Source organism: Pseudorca crassidens, chromosome 4 (genome assembly GCF_039906515.1).
Source record: "Pseudorca crassidens isolate mPseCra1 chromosome 4, mPseCra1.hap1, whole genome shotgun sequence".
In the NCBI taxonomy this organism is placed as follows: Eukaryota; Metazoa; Chordata; class Mammalia; order Artiodactyla; family Delphinidae; genus Pseudorca; species Pseudorca crassidens.
Window position 1 is genome coordinate 136,102,651 of NC_090299.1, and position 6,000 is coordinate 136,108,650.

A 6,000-nucleotide genomic window follows, 5' to 3' on the forward strand; every position below is an offset into this window, starting at 1 on the left:
TTCCACAGGATAAGTTTCTATAATGAAAATAACTGGAAAAGTTAGGGACTTTTTGGACACCTTCAATATGTACAGCCAAACTTATCCAGAAAAACTTCACCAATTTATACTGTGTGTGAATGTTCTTATTCTACAAAATCCTTGTTACTCAGTATATTCAGTCAAAATAACATCTTATTTCAGTTTACGTTTCTTTGCTTACCAGTGAAGTGAAATATTTCATCTCATTTTCAGTATCTATTTGAAAGAACTATGAGCAAAAGCCTCTGGCTATTTTCTTCAAGCTGTTGGGATCTTAAGATATTTCTTACGTATTTCTAGCGATCCTTTATACTTTCAGGCTGTGAATCCCTAGTTTGTCCTATTTGAAACACATGTTTTCCCACTTTATTGTTTGCTTCTTTGTTAATTGGCTATTTTTTACAGTGGTTTGTTCTTTCCATTTTTACGTACCTAAGTCACTTTTTGTGGTTTATTTTGTTACTTAGAAAACAGGAGTCCTAAAATAAACATTTTCCCCAATTTTTCTGTTTCTTGTGGTTTTATGCTTAACATTTGCTTCCCTAACCATTCTGGAATTTCTTACCTTTCTCTTCCTTCCCTCCTTCCTTCCTTTCTTCTCTCCTTCCTTCCTTCTTCTCTACCTCTCCCTCTTTCTCTCCCTCCCTGTCTCCCTTCCTCCTTTTCTTATTCCTTCTTCCTTCCCCCTCCTTTCCTCCCTCCCTCCCTCCCCTTTCCTTCCTTCCTTCTTTCTTTTTTTCTCTTTCTCTCTCTTCCTTCTCTTCCCTTCCCCTCCCTTCCTTCCTTTCTTTCTGCTTCCCACAATGCGAAGTGAAGCCCAAGTAGTTAATTAATTGCCCAGCACCGTTTATTAAATAACCTTTCCTTTTCCTATTACAATGTGATGTACAATCACATTTAAAAGTTAATTTGCAAGCTGGGAAATTAGTTCTTGGTTGGTATTTGTAGGAAATGTGACCTGATATGATATTCTTCTTAGTAAGCACAACAGGAAACACATGTATGACATCTAATGAGAAAAACAGAAATCAAGCCATGTGTCCTTACCATGGCTTGGTAGCTCTGATTTCAATATGTGTCTTGGCTTCAGCTTAGATTCCCAATCAGCCGTTTAGAGGGTTTCCTTGTTTTGCTCATTGCCTTAAAGGTAATGTTTTCAAAGGGACAAAGAAATATTCCATTACCTTCAGGAAATATTGAGAGTTAAGTGTGTTTTCCAGAGTTTGAGGTAAATGGGAACTCTTATTTAAAAATCCTACTGCATCATTGCACAAAACATATTTTTATTGTCTGGCCTTACTTTTTCATTCCTTGTCATTTGGTCTGCCAAACAGACTTTTCTCCATCTATTACTTTTCCCACTCACCCCACACTTCCTCCAGAATATATGAGAAATGCATTATGAGGTGTAACAGAGGTTAAAATAACCTCTTGACGTTTGCTTTGACAGAGTTGTTTTGTTTACAAATGTAAAAGTCCCTCTTATGAGTAGCTGTCAACAATTCTTTAATATTACTGTAGCTCCCTCCATCAAAAGTGTCTGGATGCAGTGCTAGCAAAAAAAAAAAAAATAAATAAATAAATAAATCGCTACAAAATCCAATCTCTGAAGCAGTGACAATTATTCAGCACTTTTCCAGTTAGCTTGTAAAACAAATGTAATTATCTTTAGGACACTGAGTCTCAGTTGTTACAAGAATAAAACTGAGGGTAACTTCGGAACTTCAAACTGTTTACCAAAATAATGACCAATTTCCATGTCCTGATGAATGAATGGCAAAGTAATAAATTATTTTTCTAACTCGATTTTTCTAGGAACTCACATCTTATGAATTTTGAAATGGAACATTGTCATTAACAAAGACAAATAATGCACGTATAATTCAAAGTCAATTATATTTTTAAAATTCATTTAGCAGTTGTATCTATGAGTGTTTATTAATTTTTATTTTTAAATTTTAAATAATTCTGGCACTATAGAGATTTGTGAAGGCTCAGTTTCGGTTTTGTGGAAATTATATCCAGACACTTCATGCCATTCCTGTTGTCCAGTTTTTTTGCTTTTCCCACTTTCATGTTGATAATAACAACATCATGCCTGACATATTTTATTCCCCACTCACCTAGCCAGTGTTACTGATATGAATCAAAGATGGTAAATATCCTAATCATGGGTTGCAACTTCCCAGTTCTGGTCTGATGATAGATATCACTAGGCAATTGCAACATCTTTCTCTTTGTATTTGCTATATGTCTCTTTCACAACTCTTCTAAAGGCTGGGAGGTAACTAAGCAGTTCGAAGGTCATCCCTGACACTAGCTGTGGAAAGTGACCTTATGCATCGGTTCCCTTCAACTCCAAGTGGACAGAAGGAAGTAGCAATGTCCACAAGAGTGGAAAGCAAAGTAAGCAAAGTAAGAATTGAGGATCCTAAGAGCCTTTCTGCCACAGGTTACCTGCTGATGGTCACTGAAATAATAGGAATTGCAGCAACCCTAGTTTCTGGTGTTACAGCAAGGACTGTGTGTACAGTTCTCCTGGACTAAATGACTCCCAAGTATGGAGTTCTCCCTTAAAAATGGGTACATTGTCATGGATAATTAAACCCTAAAATGAAGCCTTTCTCTATTTAAAGGTGCAGCTTTATCCACTTCTTTCTATGAATATATCTAAGAAAGGACAGCCACTGTATCTATTAGGTATATTTTTATCAGACCCACCTTCCAAACTGGTTTCTCCAAATATAGTGTATACAACTGATATTAACACTAAAAAATAAAGTATGAAAAATAAGCCCACACAATTCAGAACTATAAAATGCATTTGCTTTCTCCCGAAAGTTTTGAAATAATAAGGAATATTTGATCAATTGCTGAAATGCATAGAGCCACATTTTTTTCTGCCACAAGAAATAAGGTTGCAACAGAAAGAACACGGGTACGTGGCAGCTGCTGTTACAGAGTTCCAGATATTCCTGGCACAGGCATTCCCACAGGACTGGGACAGTGGAGGAATCCAGTATCTTGGAGATTTGCAAGAGTATTTTGGCTTATCTCCTTTATTTGGCTCTCTGTACTTTGGTCATCATTAGTATTTTTCCAAGAGCTACATTTAGGTTTCTGACATAGCTAAGGGGGTTACATAGAGCTGAATAAAATATTTAGTGCGTTCTCAGACAATTTTTAATCAAAATGTAACTGATATTCTCTACTTTCCTTTTTTTCCCTCCTCACCCACCTACCAACTGTCACAATCTAGATCACAGTTGGCCGATATTTGGCAGGAAGATTCTACTCCCTCCATCTGGCCTCATCACTGACGGATCACAGAATACCTCCCCATCAGCCTCAGAAGCCTTTCAGTACAGGATTCTCAGCAGCCTTTTCCAATCTACTATAAGAGATGACACCAACTTAACTCCCTGAACCAGTCTGAGGTCATGGGGTATAGAAGACATGTTCCAGACTTGGATGTATAACAGAATCACTTTGTCAGAAAAGCAGAACACCTGAATCTAACCTAAACTTATCAAACTAGGATCTTCAGGAGTGAGGGTCCCAGAATTTATATTTTAAACAATTTCACCGGGATGATTATCGTGCAGCCAGCCCTGCACCTGTTCATAGATTGGCATCTGGGAGACATGGATAGAGAAGAAAAAAAATTAGTCAATTTATTTAAGATCCATTGAACCCCCATTTGCTAATTTATCAGAACAGTATCGCCATACTTCTTCAGTGGGTTCTTGGAAAGACAAAATGAAATCATGTGCTTGGATGCACTAAGTGCTCAACTCAGGACTGGTGCTCTACACATGGTTCCCTTTGTTAGACTGCTCGTTAGCAATCTGACTTCAAGGGAGATCATCACAATGTGATTAACTCATTAAGGCTTGCATCTATTGTCAAGGAAGCAGAAAAGCACATATCCCCTTCTCTCAAAGACCTCTTATCTGAACGGCTCCTGATACTTCTGAAATTACCACTTTTCTTGTACGTATGTGATATGGTATGTTTTTTTTTCAATAGTGTACACATGTACATATTAAAGTCTTAAAGTCATCTTACCTTCTGTCACCTTGACACAGAAATGAAGAAGTGATACATATGTCCAATAATGGTTGATGAAGACCATGAAATCTGGATTGCTTCTATGACAAGCTGATAAGTGAAAATTATTCACAGCTCTGAGATAATATTTTAGTAGTTTCCTTCCAGCCAACATCTTCACCGCAAGGCACAACTCACCTGGAAAGAAATAAAGGCATGATTGAATGGGAGATGCACATGTGTGTTCACTGAGAAGTATTTGTGGTATCCCTAAAATCATGACCAATTTAATATTTTGCAGTCATCACTTGCCTATGGAGCTAACTTTTTTTCTCAAAGATCTTGAAGACTTTGAAGAAGCTGTATACACTGAAACGGAAAAGAGATGGTGTCAGGGAAATATGATGAAAAAAGATGTGCATAGGGGGCTTCCCTGGTGGCGCGGTGGTTGAGAATCTGCCTGCTAATGCAGGGGACACGGGTTCGAGCCCTGGTCTGGGAGGATCCCACATGCCACGGAGCAACTAGTCCCGTGAGCCACAACTACTGAGCCTGCGCATCTGGAGCCTGTGCTCCGCAACGAGAGGCCACGACAGTGAGAGGCCTGCGCACCGCCATGAAGAGTGGCCCCCGCTTGCCACAACTAGAGAAAGCCCTCGCACAGAAACGAAGACCCAACACAGCAAAAATAAATAAAATAAATTAATAAATTAAAAATAGTAATTAGTTAAAATTTAAAAAAAAGATGTGCATAAGACAGTAAAATTGGCCATGTCAGGGTTATGTGCTCTGTGTTCATCCCTGTAGTCTGGGGACTGGAGGCTATATAGGTGGATGAGGAGAGGATGTGATTGTAAGCATTATCAAGATGACATGAACTGATGGAGGGTGGTTTCTCCAAGAAACGGCAGCTGGGCAGCCCAAAACAATACATGATAGATACTCTTAAAATGTCACACTTCACTGTTAGGTACAGAATTTTTCTGATCACATGATATCAACATTTGCCTGGCTAAAATGAGTATTAATTACAATGAGATATAAGCTTAGGCTTCTATCGTTTATTCCTTATGTCACATGCTTCATGAAGCATGCTCAATCTAGAAGTCCAGTAAAAACCAGTAAGGAAAGAATTTCTCAAAATTATCTAAATGGAAGCTGGCCAGCAAAATTAGTGGGTGATAATTCAATCATTGAAAGACTCCTTCTGCTTATCCTAAAACAATGAAATTCAGTTCAATAAAAAATCTTACAAGTGCTCCTTAAATTATATGCCCCATGCTCAGTATCATTCATGACTAAGGAAATGCGAATCAGAACCACAGTCATACCACCTCACACCTACTAGGATGGCTAAAACTTAAAAACATAGACAACAAAAAGTGTTGGTAACTTCTGGTTTCCAGTCCAACAAGTAAGGAGCTTAAAAGTCACCTCTCTGTCCTAATGACAAGTTAAAAAATGAATAAACTGAAAAATCAAAAATTCTTCTTAGATTCATCAGAAAAGTGAGGTTACAGGGCAAAACCACTGGACCCCAAATTGAAGAGACAGAAGCACCATTTAATAGATATAAGAATCGCCATTTAATAGTTTGGAAACCCAACAGGGGAAACCTCCATGGGAACCTGTGTCAGATAAGAAATCCTGAACTGTAATTGATGAATTGCTAGAGGCTCAGTGTGGACAAGTCTAAGATTTAAAAAATGGAGAGGTCCCATAGTGAACCAAGAGTGAACACTAATGTAAACTATAGACTTGGGATGATAATGATATGTCAACGTAGATGCATCAACTGTAACAGATGTACGACTCTGGTGGGTAATATTGATAATAAGGGAAGCCATGCATGTGTGGCGACAGGAGGCATACAACTTCCTCTCAACTTTGCTGCGAATCTAAAACTGCTCTAAAAAAATCGTTTCAAAA

General features: G+C 38.1%; 1 long non-coding RNA gene across 1 annotated transcript in view; it reads right to left on the reverse strand.

Moving 5' to 3' along the window:
* The window catches only part of LOC137223270 (uncharacterized), a 70,991-nt gene extending 66,753 nt beyond the window's left edge, over positions 1–4,238 (reverse strand). Inside the window, exon 1 of the long non-coding RNA XR_010942773.1 lies at positions 4,090–4,238. This is a non-coding gene — a long non-coding RNA (uncharacterized lncRNA). The remainder of the gene's footprint in view (positions 1–4,089) is intronic.
* Positions 4,239–6,000: the final 1,762 nt, after the last annotated feature.